Genomic DNA, 19,200 nt, shown 5'->3' with positions numbered 1-19,200 from the left:
GAAGGACAGCAGGGAAATATGGGTGGAGGTGGGGACTGTCCACTGAGCGACAGAAGGGAGGCTGGCCACTGAGGGACCGCAGGGTACTATGGGAAGAGGTGGCGGCTGAGCACAGAGAGACAGCAGGGAACTATGGGTGGAATTGGGGGCTGGCCGCTGAGGTACAGTAAGGAACTATGGAAGAAAGTGGGGGCTGACCGCTGAGGGACAGAAGGGAACTATAGGTGGAGGTGGGGCTTACCGCTGAGGGACAGCAAGAAACTGTGTGTGGAGGTAAGGCTGACTCCTGAGCGACAGCAGGGAAAATGGGTGGAGGTGGGGGCTGGCCGTTGACGGACAGCGGGGATCTATGAGTGGAGGTGGAGCTGACCGCTGAGGGACAGCGGGGAACTATGCAAACAGGTGTGGGCTCACCACTGTGGGACAACACGCAACTATGGGAGGAGGGACTGAGCACTGAGGGACAGCGGAGAACTATGTGAGGATGTGGTGGCGGACTGCTGAGGGACTGTAGGGAACTCTGGGTGGAGTTGTGGGCTGACCCCTGAGCGACAGGGGGGGAACTATGGGTGGAGGTGGGGGCTGAGCACCTAGGGACAGCAGGCAACTATGGGTGGAGGTGGGGGCTGAGCACCTATGGACAGCAGGGAACTATGTGTGGAGGTGGAGGCTGACCGATGAGGGACAGTAGGGAAGTATGTGTTGAGGTGGGTGCTGACCGCTGAGGGACAGTAGGGAACTGTAGGTTGAGGTAGGGGCTGACCGCTGAGGGATAGCAGGGAACTGAAGGTGGAGGTGGGGCAGAACACTGAGGGACAGCAGGGAACTATGCGTGGAGGTGGGGGTTGAGCGCTGAGGGACAGCAGGAAACTATGGGTGGAGGTGGGACCTCAGCGTTGAGGGACAGCAGGGAAGTATGGTTGGAGGTGGGGGCTGGCTGCTGGGGGACATCAGGGAATTATGGGTGGCGGTGGGGGTAGACCTCTGAGGGGCAGCGGGGAACTATGGGTGGAGGTGGGAGCTGGCCGCTTATGGACAGCAGAGATCTATGGGTCGAGGTGGGGCTGGCCGCTGAGGGACAACAAGGAACTATGGGTGGAGGTGGGGCTGACCGCTGAGGGACAGCGGGGAAATGTATGTTGAGGTGGTGCTGAACACTGAGGGACAGCAGGAAACTATGTGTGGAGGTGCAGACTGGCCGCAGAGGGACAGCAGGTAACTATGGGTGGAGGTGGGGGCTGGCCGCTGAAGGACAGCAGGGAACTATTGGTGGATGTGTGAGCTGGCTGCTGAGGGACAGCGGGAAACTATGGGGGGAGGTGGGCGCTGGCCACTTATGGACGGCGGGGAACTATGAGGGGAAGTGGGGGCTGGCCGCTTAGGGACAGCGGGGAACTATGGGTGGCGGTGGGTCCGAACACTGAGGGACAGCAGGGAACTTTGGGAAGAGGTGGGGGCTGGCTGCTGATGGACAGCACGGAACTATGGGAGGAAGTGGGTGCTGGCCGCTGGTGGAGGTGGGGGCTGGCCGCATAGGGACAGTGCGGCACTATGGGTGGAGGTGGGGGCTGGTCGCTGCGGGACAGCGGGGATCTATGGGAGGAGGTGGGGGCTGGCCTCTGAGGGACAGCGGGGAACTATGGGTGGAGGTGGGGGCTGAGCACCGATGGACTGCCTGGAACTATGGGTGGAGGTGGGAGCTGGCCGCTTAGGGACAGAAGGGAACTATGGGTGGAGGTGAGGGTTGAGCACCTAGGGACAGCAGGGAACTATGTGTGGAGGCGGAGGCTGACTGATGATAGACAGTAGGGAAGAACTATGTGTGGAGTGGGGGCTGACCGCTGAGGGACATTAGGGAACTCTATGTTGAGGTAGGGGCTGACCGCTGAGGGATAGCAGGGAACTGTAGGTGGAGGTGGGGCTGAACTCTGAGGGACAGCAGGGAAGTATGGTTGGAGGTGGGGGCTGGCTGCTGGGGGACATCAGGGAACTATGGGTGGCGGTGGGGGTAGACCTCTGAGGGGCAGCGGGGAAGTATGCGTGGAGGTGGGGGCTGGCCGCTTATGGACACCAGGGATCTATGGGTGGAGGTGGGGGCTGGCCACTGAGGGACAGCAGGGAACTATGGGTGGATGTGCGGGGTGAGCACCTAGGGACAGCAGGGAACTATGTGTAGAGGTGGGGGCTGAGCGCCGAGGGACAACAGGTAACTATGGGAGGAGGTGGGAGCTGACCGCGGAAGGAGAGCAGGCAACTATGGGTGGAGGTGGGGCTGAGCACCTAGGGACAGCATGGAACTCTGGGAGGTGGTGGGGGCTGAGAGCTTAGGGACATCAGGGAACTATGGGTACAGGTGGGGACTAACCGCTGAGGGACAGCAGGGAACTATGGGATGAGGTGGGGGCTGACCGCAGAGGGACAGTGGAGAACTATGGGTGGAGGTGGGGCTGACCGCTGAGGGACAGCGGGGAACTATCGTTGGAGGTGGGGGCTGAGCACCGAGGGATAGCAGGGAACTCTGGGTGGAGGTGGGGGCTGACCGCTGAGGGACAGCAGGGAATGACAGTTTGAGGTGGTGGTAGACAGCTGAGGGAGAGCAGGGAACTATGGGAGGAGGTGCGGCATGGCCGTTGTGGGACAGCAGGGAACTCTGGGTGGAGGTGGGGGCTGGCCGCTGAGGGCCAGCGGGGAACTATGGGTAGAGGTGGGGGCTGGCCGCTGAGGGACAGCGGGGAATATGGGTGGCGGTTGGGTTGACCGTTGAGGGACAGCGGCGAAGTATGGGAGAAGGTGGTGGCTGGCCGCTGACGGACAGCGGGTAACTACGGGTGGAGGTGGGGGCTGAGCGCTGAGGGACAGTAGAGAATTATGGGTGGAGGTGGGGGCTGGCCGCTGAGGGACAGGTGGGAACTGTGCGTTGAGCTTGGGGCTGGCCGCTGTCGGACAGCGGGGAACTCTGGGTGGAGGTGGGGGCTGAGTTCCGAGGATAGCGGGTAAGTATGGGTGGAGGTTGGGGCTGACCACTGAGGGACAGCAGGGAGCTATGGGTGGACGTTGGGACTGGGCTCTGAGGGACAGCGGGGAGCTACGGGTGGAGGTGCGGGCTGAGCGCTGAGGGACAGCAGGGAAATATGGGTGGAGGTGGGGTCTTGTCTCTGAGGGACAGCAGGGAAATATTCGTGGAGGTGGTCACTGTCCACTGAGGGACAGAAGGGGGGCTGGCCCATGAGGGACAGCAGGGTACTATGGGTAGAGGTGGGGGCTAAGTAACGAGTGACAGCAGAGAACTATGGGTGGAATCGGGGGCTGGTCGCTGAGGTATAGCAGGGAACTATGGGAGAAGGTGGGGGCTGACCGCTGAGGGACAGCAGGGAACTAGAGGTGGAGGTGGGGGCTGACCGCTGAGGGACATCAAGGAACTATAGGTGGAGTGGGACTGAACACTGAGGGACAGCAGGGAACTATGGGTGGAGGTGGGGCTGACCACTGAGGGACAGCAGGAAACTCTGGGTGGAGGTGGGGGCTGACCCCCGAGGGACAACAAGGAATGATGGGTGGAGTTGGGGCTGACCCCTGAGGGACAGCAGGGAATGATGGGTGGAGGTGGGGGCTGGGCGCTGAGGGACAGCAGGGAACTATGGTTGGAGGTGGGGGTGGCTGGAGAGAGAGACAACAGGGAACTATGGATGGAGGTGGGGTTAGACCACTGAGGTGCAGCAGGGAACTATGGGTGGAGGTGGGGGCTGGCCACTGAGGGAAAACAAGGAAATATGGGTGGAGGTGGGGGTTGAGCACTGATTGACAGCAGGGAACTATGGGTGCAGGTGGGGGCTGACTGCTGAGGGACACCAGGGAACTATGGGAGGAGGTGGGGGCTGATCACTGAGGGACAGTGGAGAACTATGGGTGGAGGTGGGGTTGACCGCTGAGGGACAGCGGGGAACTGTGTGTGGAGGTGGGGGCTGAGCACCAAGGGACAGCAGGGAACTCTGGGTGGAGGTGGAGGCTGGCTGCTGAGGGACAGCAGGGAACTATGGGAGGAGGTGGGGGCTGGCAGCTGAGGGACAGCGGGGAACTCTGGGTGGCGGTGGGGCTGACCACTGTGGTACAACGGGGAACTATGCAAGGAGGTGTTGGCTTCCCACTGTGGGACAGCACCCAACTATGAGAAGAGGTGCGGCCTCAGCGCTGCGGGACAGCGGGGACCTATGTGAGGTTGTGTTGCCGCACTGCTGAGGGACAGCGGGGAACTCTGGGTGGAGTTGTGGGCTGACCCTGAGCGATAAGGGGGAATTATGGGTGGAGGTTTGGGCTGAGCACCAAGGGACAGCAGGGAACTATGTGTGGAGGTGGGGGCTTGTCTCTGAGGGACAGTAGGGAAATATTTGTGGAGGTGGGGGCTGTCCACTGAGGGACAGAGGGGAGGCTGGCCCCTGAGGGACAGTAGGGTACTATGGGTAGAGTTGGGGGCTGAGCACCGAGGGACAGCATGGAACTATGGGTGGAATTGGGGCCTACCGCTGAGGTATAGCAGGTAACTCTGGGTGGAGGTGGGGTCTGACCCCTGAGGGACAACAGGGAATGATGGGTGGAGGTGGGGCTGACCCCTGAGGGACAGCAGGGAACGATGGGTGGAGGTGGGGGCTGGCCGCTGAGGGACAGCAGGGAAATATGGGTGGAGGTGGGGGCTGACCACTGAGGGACAGCAGGGAACGATGGGTGGAGGTGGGGGCTGGCCGCTGAGGGACAGCAGGGAAATATGGGTGGAGGTGGGGGTGGCTGGTGAGAGACAACAGGGAACTATGGATGGAGGTGGGGGTAGACCACTGAGGTGCAGCAGGGAACTATGGGGGGAGGTGGGGGCTGAGCTCTTAAGGACAGCAGGGACCTATGGGTGGAGGTAGGGGCTGGCCACTGAGGGAAAGCAAGGAAATATGGGTGGAGGTGGGGGTTGAGCCCTGAGGGACAGCAGGGAACTATGGGAGGAGGTGTAGGCTGACCGCTGAGGGACAATGGGGAACTATGGGTGGAGGTGAGGTTGACCGCTGAGGGACAGCGGGGAACTGTGGGTGGAGGTGGGGGCTGACCGCTGAGGGACAGAGGGGAACTGTAGGTGGAGTTGGGGGCTGACCCCTGAGGACAGTGGGGAACTATGGGTGGAGGTGGGGGCTGAGCAGAGAGGGACAGCAGGGAAATATGGGTGGAGGTGGGGGCTGAGCAAGGAGGGACAGCAGGCAACTATGGGTGGAGGTGGGGGCTGGGCATCGAGGGACAGCATAGAACTATGGGTGGAGGTAGGGCTGACCGCTGAGGGACAGCAGGGAACTCTGGGTGGAGGTGGGGGTAGACCTCTGAGGGGCAGCGGGGAACTATGGGTGGAGGTGGAGTAGACCACTGAGGGGCAGCAGGGAACTGTCAGTGGAGGTGGGGGCTAACCGCTGAGGGACAGCAGGGAACTCTGGTTGGAGGTGGGAGTTGGCTGCTGAGGGACAGCAGGGAACTATGGGTGGAGGTGCGGGCTTGCTGGGGCTGAGCACAGAAGGACAGCAGGGAACTATGGGTGGAGGTGGGGGCTGAGAGCTGAGGGTCAGGAGGCAACAATGGGTGGAGGTGGGGCTGAGCACAGAGGGACAGCAGGCAACTCTGGGTTGAGGTGGGGGTCTGAGAGCTGAGGGATAGCAGTGAACTATGGGTGCAGGTGGGGGCTGACCACTGAGGGACAGCGGGGAAGTATGGGAGGAGGCAGGGGCTGAGAGGTGAGGGACAGCGGGCAAGTATGTGTGGAGGTGTAGGATGGCCGCTGAGGCACAGAGGGCAACTATGTGCGGAGGTGGGGGCTGAGCTCCGAGAGTCAGCAGGGTAATATGGGTGGAGGTGGGGGCTGGCCGCTGAGGGAAAGCAGGGAACTATGGGTGGAGGTGGGAGCTGAGCGCTGAGGGACAGCTGTGAAGTATGGGAGGATGTGCGGGCGGATCGCTGCGGGACAGCGGGAACTATGGGAGGAGGTAGGGGCTGACCGTTGAGGGACAGCAAGGAAGTATAGGTGGAGTGGGACTTAACACTGAGGGACAGCAGGGAACTATGGGTGGAGGTGGGGCTGACCGCTGAAGGACAGCAGGGAACTATGGGTGGAGATGGGGGCTGGCTGCTGAGGGACAGCAGGGAACTATGGGTGGAGATGGGGGTTGACCACTGAGGGACAGCAGGGAACTATGGTTGGAGGTGTGGCCAGGCCGCTGAGGGACAGCAGGGAACTATGGTTGGAGGTGGGGGCTTACCGCTGAGGGACAGCAGGGAACTATGGGTAGAGGTGTGGGCTCCCCGCTGAGGGACAGCAGGGAACTATGGGTGGACGTGGGTGCTGGCCACTGATGGACAGTCGGAAACTATGGTTGAGCTGGGGGCTGGCCGCTGAGGGATTGTGGGGAACTTTGTGTGGAAGTGGGGCTGACCGCTGAGGGACAGCAGGGAACTATGGGTGGAGGTGGGGCTGATCACTGAGGGACAGCAGGGAACTATGGGAGGAGGTGGGGGCTGAGCACTTAAGGACAGCAGGGAACTCTGGGAGGAGGTGGAGGCTGACTGCTGAGGGACAGCAGGGAACTATGGGAAGAGGTTGGGGCTGAGCACTGAGGGACAGCAGGGAACTATGGGTGGAGGTGGGGGCTGAGCACTGAGGGACAGCAGGGAACTATGGGTGGTAGTGGGGGCTGAATGCATGTGGGAGGACCCTGTCTCTCTTTATTGTCAGGAGCAGGTGGGAACTTGTCTCTTTGGGAGGTTAAGTCCCACCTGCTGTTGCACCCAGAGTGGGGAGAGGCCCATGTTGCACTCCGCAGCCATTCTGACACCCTCAGAGCTCTTGCTTGGAGCAGCATGGAGATGGCCTGGGCAGTTGAGGCTGGGATCTCTCTCCTAGGCCCTAACAGAACACTGAAGGTGGCAGTTAGGAGGGCCCCACAGGGCCTCTGTTCTCACCGTGCCCCTCCTGGGTCTGTGCTGACCTCAGAGCTGTAAGGAAGAGCTGCCTGTGGGTGGAATGGCCGGAGGACATCCTTGTGAAGGTTTCCAGTGAAACTTCAGGGATAGGCAGAGCCCACCCCAGAGGCCAGGCCCTTCCAGTGTGGCTTGAGCTGCTGCTCAGAGGCAGGGTGTGCACGGGGCCGACTGACCAGACTTGAGGATGGGGTGTCCTGGCAATCAGGTGGAAAGGCGAGAACCTGAAGCCAGACTGCAGAGTGTGGAGGGTGGGCACTGGCATCCCTGAGGGAGTTCTGGAGTAGAGGGACAGCAGGGCTTTAGGTGGACACCTGAGGAGACCTATGGGTCTCAAGGCTGAAGGCACAAGTGGACCAAGGACAGAGGCATTGGTCTTTCCCATTATCCCAAGTGGGGCTGAGGGACAAGGATAGACTTGGGTGCAGGCCAGTGGGTTGGCCAGACAGATGGCCAGGAGCAAGGGCAGAAGAAGGGAGGACACTTCCCTCCGCAGCATATCGAATTGAGTAGGAAACTGGAGAGGACAAGAATTGGACACTACAGGACTTAGCCGCAGATGACTGGGAGGATCCAAGAGCCACACAAATGGCGGTGGGACACACAAGGACAGGTCGTCGTGGGATGTAGGACCTCAGCGTGGACACCGTGCAGCTCACCATCTTTCCTGGGGACCAAGATGTGGGTCACACTGACCTCAAGAACAGTAGAGGTTTGTCCCTCCACTCCTTCGACACCTGCAAGGCTGCTGAGCGTGTAGGGGGGCCTGGCCCATCCCCATGATCCTCTGTTCCCAGTGTGGACGCTGCTCTGCAGTTTCAGCTTTGTTGCTGCGGCCATCGAAGAGGCACCCTGTCCCATGGACCCTGCGCGGCTCCTGCTGTGTGGCAGCTGTGAAGACCCTCCTGGTGCTCCCACCCTCCCACCCACTGCTGAGTCCAGTGGACATGGCGACCCCTGGGCACCCTCGGCCTCCCTGGAATGCAGAGGTCAGGTCAGGACTCCCCTGCAGCCTCAGACGATGGGCAAACTGTGCCAGGCACAGGGTGCCGTGAGTGAGATGTCGTGCCAGCTCATCATCACCGGGAGGCTACCTGGGCAGCCAGCCACTAGGAAACGTGGCGAGGGCACTACGCTCACTGTAGCTCCAAGAATTGCATGAAGGTGGCCTGGTGGGCGGTGAAGCTTCATGCAGAAGGGGCCTCTGGAGCAGCCTTGAGGAGTGGACGAACCCAGTGTGGGAGCAAGACCTTAGCTGCTGGGTCTGCCTTTGTCAGCCATGTGTGTCCTCTCAGGTGCCACATCATCTGTCGCACAGAAGTCTGTGTCACCAGCCAGTGTTTGTGGTGGTTTCTGAGTCCTGGACAGTTTCTCATGGCTCCCACAGCACGGGGGGGGGGGGCACCCTGTTGCTTGCAGTGTGAGGGGGGTATGCGAGCATGTGGCCGTGCCCTGCCTGTGAGGCTCTCCTAGGACCCAGGAGCTGGAGGTAGGTCTGGGTGTGGGAGGCGGCCAAATCCCAGCTTCCCGGGGCAGCTCCTCCTCCCCTCCTGGGCACTGGGGACAGCTGCTGCCCTTGTGGACGAACCTGACCGCAGCTGTGCTTTGTGGACTCATGGCCTCTAAACAGCCTGGAGCCTGCTCTTGTCCCTGCTTTCTGACTTGCCGCTTCCCCAGTTGGTCTGTGGCTGGAGCTGCCGAGCCAGCTGCTGGTCCCTGTCGATGCTGGCTCTCAGAACAGGAGGGCCGCTGCCTTCCCAGCTTGGCTTGGGCGCCCCGCGCAGGAGACAGTAGCAACCAGGGGGTTGGGGCTGCTGACCTCTGGTTGCCTTCCTGGCCCGCGTGGCCTTCAGGACATGGGGAAGACAGACCTGCTTCAGCAGTGGCTGACTCCCCTGGACACCTGGCAGGTCCTGCTCAGGTTAAAGCAGCTGCAGACATTCCCTGTCTAATGACTTTCCTTATTGCCTGACAATCTATCTGAACTATGGGCTCATTTCCAACCTGCCAGTTCTCTCAAAAGTTATGGGAATGGCCTTCAAACTGCAGCCTCAGCACCTCACCGTGGGCTGGCTGTGCACAGAGAGCCTGTCACCAGAGGGCAGAGGCCAAGGGAGCCTCTGCAGCACTCTCAGGGCTGGCATGGGGGAGCCACTCTGCTGTCATGGCTGGCCTGGGAGTGCTGCGGCCTCTAAGGGCAAGGCAGAGAGCACTGGCCGTGGCCAGCATCGGTGCCCTTGGCACAGATGGGGAAGCACAGGGAGAACTGGCCCCCAGGTGGGCTCTGTGCTGGGCAGTGCTCTGTGTTCACTTCCACAGTGTCCCAAGGACTTTGTCCCCCCGGGGAGGCAGGGCATTGAGGACAATGTCCTGCCCCCCCGGGGGAAGGAACTCACTTAGGAACGCTGTGCTCAGGGTTCCCTGGCAGCTCAGTCATGCCAGGGACATGGTGAGAGCTCCCTACGCTCCTGCCAGCCCCAATGCCAGGCAGGATGTGGGGGGAGCAGAGGAGCCGACCCAACCAGGGAAGGAGCCGGCGCTCCTTCTGCCCCTCCCCGTGGGCAGAGCCCACAGTCACTGAGGTCTCTGCTCCATGTGGGAAAGGAACCTAAGGCACCTCCGCCCTCCCACACGTGTCTGTCTCCGCCCTCCCAAACCTGAGCTGAGGAGGCAACGTGAGGGCAGCGTGTTGGAACTGCACAAGGAATACAGGAAATGGCTGCTGTGGTCATTGGTGATGCTCTAAGAGGCCTGGTCTCTGCCCTGGAGGCCCTACTTGAAGGAGAGGCAAGCACAGAGAGGCATTTTCATACCACGGCGTTCTCTCTGTGTGGAACAGTTGTGGTGTCCTGGGTTTTCCCCAATCTAGGTCCCCCAAATTAGGCCAGGCACTGCCACCAGCCCCTCCTCAGCCCGGTGGACTTCTGCCTAAGAACCAGCCTCTGCCCTGCTGGCCTGATTTACTCAGCTCGGAGCACCCTCAGGGTCCCTCCTACACAGCGTCTTCCTTCCCACAATCTAAATGGGTCATGCTTTCTGTTGGTTCCTGCTTCTCTCTCCTCGGAGACCTCTCTGCTCTGCGTCTGCCCATCAGGCCCTGGTCCTTAAAAGTCAGCATGATCTGCACACATGGACCCATCGCACTTCGGTGGTCCCTAGAGGTGGGCAGAAGAAGAGCTACGGGTGGCAGGTATGTCCACAGGTCGCCTCCTGCAGACAGAGGGAGGTGAGGAGGTGCAGCTGCACTGGGTTCAGGCCAGTGGTTTGCATCTATCTGAGAGCAGTGTGCTCTCCACCATAATTCCCCTCTGGTCCTCGGTCTCTCACTTCCCTGGACTCTCGCCCCAGCAAGTGCCTGTAGCATTTGTGTGGAGTGGTTTTTGCTACTCACAACATGATCTTGTTCTGTAGGGAGACGGTCAGCCCAGGAGGGCCACAGGAGGACAGGGATTGCCACGAGGGCATGTGTCTGGCTGTCGGGTCATCCTGGCACAGCAGGGAAAGGAGCCTTCAGGGGGACACAGGTGTGTCATGGAGGAAGAGCCCCCGCCTGTGAGCCACTGGGCCGTGGTCTCCTTCACTGTCCTGGCCCCATTTCCCGATCTGTAAAAAGAAGCAGCTGCCCTGAGTTATGTCCAGTGACCCTGAAGTCTCTGAGATCAGGTGGGTGCCAATTGCCCCTGAAGATACCCAGGCAGTGCCATCTTCAGCCTTAGATGTGACACCCCTGCTGCACAAGACGTGCCAACCCAGGAAAGCACACATTGGTTTGGGAATGGCATCTCACCTGTCCACAGAAGTTTATGCTGACCCACAGTCCACTCTCTCATCCAATCCTAACCCTAACAGGCAGCAGGAAAAGCTCTCACCCCATGCTGTGGTTCAGGAAAGCAAGACAGAGACACGACTGCTTTTTCCAAGGTTTCTGCATAAATAAAACTGAAATTCAGACTGCAGCAGGTCACCCTGCAATCCATCTTTCAAAGAGCGCATGCCCACCCTTTCCCTTACCTTGGAGAGGGTCAGCAGACCCAGGCTGGACGTCAGTGCCCACAGGGAGGGCCATGCTGCCTGTCCTGTGGGCTGGGCCTTTGCTCTCCCTGCTCACCTGCCTGGCCTCCCTTGCAGGGCCAGCTCCTCCCCTGCTGGTCATTGCCAGTGCTCCCTGGGGAGTGTCCCTGATTGTCCTTATTATTCTGAGACTTTAGTTAAAGCTATTTATTCCACCTTGGCCATGGCTCAGGAGCCCTCTGGAGCGACAGCCACCTTGCCAGCCTGTTGCCTGTCCCATCGCTCCAGAGCCACGTTGGCCATATAAAGAAGGGCTTGCACCCAGTGGGCTTCCCTTCTTGTGGCAGCTGCTGCTCCTTGACGCACCAGGGACCAGGGTGACTTTGCTACCAGAGTAGCTCAGCCCCGAGCTTCTCAGACTTCAGTTGCTGCCATGCCCACCCTGCCGTGCCCACCCTGCCATGCCCACCTCTGGAGCCACAGTGGCTGTGGAGGTGAGCTCACTACCTGGGCCACCACAGGTGTGTCTCTGGATTGGTGTGGTGTATTCACCCTGCTGACAGAGCGTACAATTGTGAAGTTTGGTCAGATGTTCCAGGAAGTCAGGTTGACGTCTCAGAGGAGTCCCAGGTTCTTTCTCTTAGGGTGCCGAGATGGTCCTGGGGCTCCAGGTGGCTCTCCTGTTTGATTGACAATGTCTCCTAGGAAAGAGGCTGAGAAATTGGTATCCAGGTACCCTCCATAGCGGGGGGGCTCTGCAGATAGGAGGTGGGAGCTGGACATTGGGTGAGAGGCTCTTGTACCTCTTGTGCAGAGACATTGTCCGCTCTGGGGTCTATGTACCCCTGGCAGTTGAAGCTCATGCCTACAAGGACAATAGTGCCATCACTTCTGCCTTGAACATTTTCACAGCTCCCAGAGACCTTCACGTGATGGGCAGCCTCTGTAGTGGGCTCACAGCCTCCGGTGGGCTCTGGTTTCCTGATGCCACACTGACTGCAGTGTGTTTCACCTCTGTGTGCAGCACAGCCCTGGGCAGTTGCTTCCCCACTCAGAGCTCTGCTTTGCTCCCACCCTTGCCCATGTCCCCATTCTGCCAGCCATGAAGTATGAGTGGCTGCCCACATTCCTGGTGATCATAGGCCAGGGGACACTTAAAGAGTATAAAAAAAAAAAAAACACCCACCATGGGGACAGTCAGGTGCCACTACAGGTCTGTCCTTACCAGAGATTCCTTCAAAGCAAGTCTGAGACTAAAACCAAAAGTCTCTCCTTGCTCCTGGCTCAGGCGGGTTTTCTTCTCCACTGGAGGGTGTGGAAGTGCCTGGGCTGTCACCGCCCAGGGGAGCTGGTGCAGCCAGCATGGGAGAGAGTCCCCATGGGAACCAGATGGACTGCTTGTGCCCCATCCTGGCCAGGGGGTGTGAATAAGACAGGGAAGCCTGTTCCCAGGGTGGCCAAGGCCAGCTCCAGTTCATCAAGTTCAAGTGGAAAGCTGTAGTAGCCACGCCTACCACCAAGGCTGCCGGAAGGTTCTAAGGTGCTGCTACGGGCAGCAGCCTCCACAAGCATCAGAGCTGTGGGTGGCCGTGCGGTGAGCCAGCCTGCAGACACCGGCCCCAAGTCTGTCCCTCTGTGTGTCAAACTGAGTGCAGTCCCTGCCCAGGGACCTAGGGGAGGGACAGGGCTGAAAGATCAGCAGACACTGGACTGGACCATTCTGTGTTTCTTAAGATGCGGCATCTTGCTGAGAACTAATATTTTTAATATCTTCCCTTTCAGGGTCCCGGAACAGAAATATTACAGAGAGGAAATAAAATGTAGCAGAACATTTCCTCTAGTGATGAAATTCAGTGCCTGTGGGATTTTCTGGGGAGCTCAGTCACCTACAACGTGGCTGTCATGGTGCTGGGTAACAGGGCATCAACCACAAATTATTGGAAAAATAATTAGAAATCTTGCATCTGGGGCTGGAGCTACAGGGTCATCAGTGTCCTAATCTTGCAAGGCCACAGGCCCCAGGGCCCTGGGGTTGGGCAGGCCATGGATCAATTTTCCAGGTCCCAGTCCAGGTCTCCACCAAAGGCACCATTGGTTCTGGGGACACTGAGCAATGATTCTAGACAGTTTTCCCAGGAGACATCGGGGTGTCTCCAGAATGAGCTCCCCCGAAGCCCTGCAGTGCTCAATGAGCAGGACCGGCCTGCTGCCGGGGTCTGTGGAGCTTGTCTCTTAGAGGCGAGTGGGGCAGGCACAGGGACTCAGGCCCTGACCACAGCTGGACCCTGAATGACTGCTGCCCTCAGCTGTGCAGAGTGGACTTGCCCAAGAGAAGAAGGCCCCCTTAGGACCCGCTATGACTCCAGGGACAAAAAATAGAATCTTCATTTCAAAATGCCAGCCTTACCCCAGACCTGCACCTAATCAGAATCCACATTCCAACAGGGTCTCGGGAGCCCTCTGTGCCCCTCGAGGCCAGGCAGCCCTGGCCAGGAAGGCCTCTGCTGGGCACTGCTGAGATGTTCGTATTGCATTTGTCTTTTGGATTCTCCAATTATCTGTCCAGCCTTTAAAATTACTAGCACCATTTTTCTATTTTAAACCAATGTCACCTTCATCAGAAGTTCACCCTGCCCTGTGCCCTGGATTCCTAGTGTGGGAGGAGGAAAGGAGGCATCTGCATGTTCCCTCTGCTCAGGTATCAGGAGCACCTCAGCTGTCTGAAATAGCTAAACTCCCCCTGTGCAAATTGCAGGTACTGAGTGCAGAGCCTGGCGCTGGGCTGGCATTTCCTTCTCAGGCACTCAGCCTGCAGAGGGAGGAGCTTGCAGAGGAAGGAGAGCAGCTGCTCTTTGTCCTTGAGGAGGAGGCAGGTCTGTGCGGCTCCTATCAGCCCCCACTCCTCCTGCCTGGTGCACCCGGCCCAGGGCAGGGTGTTCGGAGGATAATGAAGGAGCAGCCCAAGGCTATGGGGAGCTGTGCAGGATGAGCACAGGCCCAGAAAGACAGGGACAGCCCTTCTTCTTAGAGGAAGGGCCGGAGGCGGTTCTGTTGCCAACTTCAGAGGCACCCCCGTTGCAACCCCACATGCAGGGACAGACTCCACCTCAAAGCTGCAACCCTGAAGGCACCCCTGCTTCACCAATCCCACCTGCCTGCCTGCCAAATACAGCTCATGCCCTACCACAAGCAGCGTGTCCTGGGAGGGGACTCAGCCAGTGCCAGTGCCCACCTCCCTGAAGGCAGAGCTACCTTCAGAGACCCACAGTCCTGGGTGTGAATCTGACTGCAGACCTGTTGGCTGCGTGGTGTGCTCTGATACAAGTCGTTCAACTCTCCAACCTTTACTATTTTGTCCTTACATAAGAATCAAAACTAATCAATGAGTTTTTTTTTTCTCACTTCAAGTTCCCACACACTTTCCTTTAATCTTTTAAAAGCAGGAGGGACTACCAAAGAGGCATGTGGGAGAAGGAGATTTTCTGGAACCATCCAATCTCATTCTCCTCCACAAGTGCTACTAATTTCCAATGATTTCAGCTATCATCTGAGCACTTTCATCTACTTTCAGATTGCTTTTGATTTTTCAGGTGTGATTCCAACAAATTTGTTCACTGAAATTTTCTTCTCAAACATTTTTAAGAAGCAAATGAATTTTCTGCTTGACTATTTTGTACTTGCTTTCTTTTGGGGGAGTTCTGGGGATTAAACTCAGTGGCAATCAATTAATGGGCCACATCTTCATCCCTATTTTGACTTTTACTAACAAAAATAGTCTCACTAATTTGCTTGGTGCCTCACCATTATGGAGGCTGGGTTTGAACTTGTAATCATCCTGCCTTAGCCTTTTGAGCTGCTAGGATTACAGGCACACCTGGCCTAATTTACTTCTTTAGATTGTGTTGCTTCAGAAAACTTGTTTACACTTATTCCATCTAATTGTTTTAGTAAAAATATTAAATAAATGTCAGAATAATTATTGTATATACATTTTAGGAACATAGGCAAGAAATTTAGTTGGTGATTTTCTTTTTTGTATAGTTTGATTTTGCTGTCAGCACTGAAAACAACCCAAGAGTGTTCTACCTCTGACCTGCATCCCCAGTTTTTTTTTGGTTGTTGTTTAATACTGAGATAGTTGCCAATCCTGGCTTCCAAACTTCAATCCTTATGCCACAAGCCTCCTGTGTTTCTGAAATTGAAAGGATATATCACCCTGCATAGCTCATTAGGTGATGTCTAATGAATACTTACCTATCCCGAGAATGCTCTACTTGGTAGAGTGGATTGCACCTTTAGTAATACCAGCTACTTGGGAGGATAGAAGATCACAACTTTGAGGCCAGCTTCAACAAATAAAAACAAAAAAATAATAAGGTCTGGAGATATGGCTTCAATCCTCACTACTTCCAAACAAAAACAAAAAAAAATTGAGAAATATTACACATATTGAGGAAATAATACTTATATAATTTGATTGCACATATCTCATCAAAGCTAATCACTTCATAAAGAATACATAAATATAGTGTATTCTTAATATGAATAATACATACATACCTCAGACAGCTACTTAATTTCCTAAAACATGTCTAGATTATGTACAGTTCTTCTTAGAAGTTATTCAACTAGAGCTGAAAAGGCTTTAACAGCAAAATCATGTGAAATCCTGGCCGAGATTCCCAGTGCTGTGGAGAAAGCCACCCTCGGCTTAGATCTCAGTTTCCAAAGGCTCCTCTAATGCCTGGCTTTGGAAAATCCCAACACAATTCATGGCAAGTGTTCTCTGAGATCAGTTCCAGGACTCAGTCTCTAATGGCATCACAACAGAGTTCAAGCTGAGGTAGACCCAGTCATCTTTTCCAACCACCACACAAAAGACCACTATTCTAACAAAGACACTCCCACATGGCCCTCATCTTCTTCCATACAGACACTCATCATAACATTCTGGCTGGGGGCTTGCATAGGTGGACTAGTCTAAGATGGTGTGCAAAGTAAGCTCTCATGCCCATCACGTGCCAAATGTCATGGTGGCCTGGAGCCTTTTACTGAGAAACAGGATAGATAAAATGGGCCTCTACTTAATACTGTTCTGCTTCTCAAATTAGAGGCCTCCTGAATGACAGGGGTAGATTCTTTATGGGTACTGAACTCATGAAAAAACCCAAACACCTGAGTGCTAGTTCCTGGAGGGCTTGCAAAAACTCATTTGACCCAGAGGATCCCTGTTCTTACTTCATCAGGGTCAGGAGCCTGACCAGAGTAAGGCAAGAGACTTCATCCAATATTACACTTCTTTTTTTTTCTTTTAGATTTGGATGGACACATGGGATTTTTCTTCAGTTTCCTTGGGTGCCTAGAATGTAATTCACAGCCACACACAGGGCCAAGAGTCTGACTCAGACACAGCTTTTACAAAGCACTTTACCTGAGAGGCACAGATTAGGCCTCTTCATTTCCATTTGAAACTGTTTTCTTGAGGATTCCCAAAAAAGTGCCTGAAGGCAAACACCTCCCTGACATTCAGGGGAACAGAACAATAGGGCGGAAAGAAGCCTGGAGAAATACTTTTCTTTAATTGAACACTGTGGCACTGACAGCTCCTAATCATGCAACTTGGGTGGCTATCTATCCAAGCAGGGATTCTCCAGAGAGATCCTTACCAGTCACGCTAATTTTTGACTTTTCTGAGATGCTTGGCATTCCCTTCAGCAATCCAGTCCATGGCCATGTCACAGAGCTTGATGGTGGTACACATCTTGGACACAAAACCAGGAACCCCTTCAGAGAGTGGCCAAAATTCGGGAAGAATACAGGAACTTAGGATCTTGGTAGGTGTTGCCCATCTGCAAGGCAACCAGCAGTCCATTCATAAATTGGCCATGAGGAGTCCTGCAAAGATTTCCACTAGACAGGATACATTCACGTCTGCATTCTTCTCTCTACTCTCTTTAACCACAAACCCAATGGGATCCACTGACATAGAAAGACTCAATAGTTAACAGTCCATTTCAAACCAACAATAACAAGAACAAAAAATACGTTTTTCATTCATGCTCTCAGAACATGAGACAAAACGAGAAATTGAAAAACACATCCACTAAGACACACAAACTACCCCTGTATTTGGTCTGCATCTATCCACTCTGTCCTCTGACTGGTGGGTGAAGATATTTTCCTTAGCAGTGGCCTGTCCTGTCTCAGCTCTTGTCTCCTTGGCCATCTCTGTGTAGTTGTCAGGAGCCAGCAATGAGCCAATACTTCTTTCTCAGGTAAGGCCCTTGTTCAGAGCATTCAAGGCATTTGGCTATCCACACATCACTAGGTGCCAATAAAGAATGACTCTGGCCTTGGTACAGAAAAACAAGTGAGCCCACTGGGACTGGAACTGCCTGTGGGTGCCTCGACTCCTGGATCCCAAGTTCAGAGAGTTCCATCACCAAGGAAGTGAGGTGAGGTCACTTCCTTCAGCGAAGTGAATGAGGTCACTGTCTTGGCAACCACTTTTTCCTAACAGTTGTTTCCAAGGGTCCCATGAGATGGAGGCTGCCCCACCTTCCTGGGACATTTTCCCAAGACATAAAGGTCCATATACCCTAGGAGCCTGGGATCAGAAACCCACACAAACCTGATTATGTCCATCTTCCCTGCATTGAGAAGAGGGAGGCTGATTCAGCCACATCCCTTCATCTTGACTGGGTTTTTGGCCATGGAAGATGACTTTAGACCTCACAGGTCCTATTTAGCTGCCTACATTCGCTCCAGGGATCATTTCTGCATCTACCTTTGAGCTTCTCAGCAGCTGTAAAATTCCCTACATACCTGCATGGCAAGATGAACTCAGTACCTGCTGTTATGTGAAAATAGATGGAGGGAACAGAGTAGGGTTAAGGGTCATATCAGGTTCAATTTGGGCTAGGAGTCATTCTGCTGGATGAATACGGGTATTGGGCAACTGGGATATTTATAGAATGTAAGGTGAAATGTAAGTATGAAAAGAGAAAACTAGGTAAGATCTGAAGCACACAAGGGTGTTGGGCCCTTGACTTGGATACATAGTTTTGATTTATGCTCTGCAGAGTTGAATCCTCTAAATCCATATACAATGGCATAAGATCTTGTACCTGGGACTACTGAATGTAAAAGAGAACTTCCAGTGAAATTGAGATAGTAGGCAGGATTCCAGCGTAGGGTAAGGAAGAAGTGTGAGTTTAGGATTTGGACAAAAGGCCCTTTTTGCAATGGAATGAATTTCTTTTAGAGTGTAAATGGGAATGTCAGCACACATGAAGAGTCTGTCACAACAAGGCACTTGGGGAAATAGATATCAATTGTGATGATAGGAGATCTGGAATGTACAAAATGAGTGACAAGATCAGGGATATTTTGAACAGGGGGGTGGTTGAATTTCCCTATCCTAAAAAGAAACAGGTGTATACTCACCATAGGATTGAAATGTGAAAACAAAAAGCAACACAGATATAGATGATTTTAGTAGTCCATGCTCTTATTAAAATTAGGCTTTGATAGAAGAATAAGTTAAGTGTGAATTTTGCATTTTGTGTCCAGAAGATGATGTGATGAAAGCAATACATGGAGCAGGTGACATGCGTATTTCTTTCACCATTTTTTGGATCATGTTCTGAAACCCTATCATTTAGGGTTTGGGGATTAAAATAGGTGTACCCTGGGTCTACATATATAGAGATGATGCATGAATAGACTATATGGTGAATAAAAAATATAACAGGTTTCTATTTTAAAAAATGGATTGAATTGATATTTCAAAAAATGCATGAAATCTGGTATTCACATACAAACATTCAATCCAAGTAGTCATACATCCAGTGGCCTTTTATTTTTTATGTACTGCTATCTTAGATTTTAAAAATGATTTATCTAATTTTTCCTTTTACATCAAATGCAATTTGGATACGGCCATTATTATTATTATTATATAAGTAGACTAATATCAACATAACTAAAAATAACAAATTAATTCACTTTTTATTAGAGAAGAATTTTTTAGTAAATATACTGTATGTATAATAGGCCTTTTAAACTCCAGTAGAAAGATGTTTTAAATTTGTGAATAATCTCACCCAATTTAATTCAATCATCTGAACAGGTTTAAATAAATATGTAATTATAAAATAGCATAGGTGAATAGGATTTAAAATGTTAAACAAA

At 54.5% G+C, this 19,200-nt stretch overlaps 1 long non-coding RNA gene across 1 annotated transcript; it reads left to right on the top strand.

The window, feature by feature from the left end:
* The first annotated feature begins 1,339 nt into the window (after positions 1–1,339).
* On the top strand, positions 1,340–12,838 carry LOC144374417 (uncharacterized). The gene is made up of 2 exons (XR_013433823.1): positions 1,340–11,501; positions 12,790–12,838. It is a non-coding gene; the product is annotated as an uncharacterized LOC144374417 (long non-coding RNA).
* Positions 12,839–19,200: the final 6,362 nt, after the last annotated feature.

This window comes from Ictidomys tridecemlineatus, unplaced genomic scaffold (genome assembly GCF_052094955.1).
Source record: "Ictidomys tridecemlineatus isolate mIctTri1 unplaced genomic scaffold, mIctTri1.hap1 Scaffold_69, whole genome shotgun sequence".
In the NCBI taxonomy this organism is placed as follows: Eukaryota; Metazoa; Chordata; class Mammalia; order Rodentia; family Sciuridae; genus Ictidomys; species Ictidomys tridecemlineatus.
The sequence above is the reverse complement of the archived record's forward strand: the minus strand, read 5'-3'. Positions and strand labels throughout refer to the sequence as shown.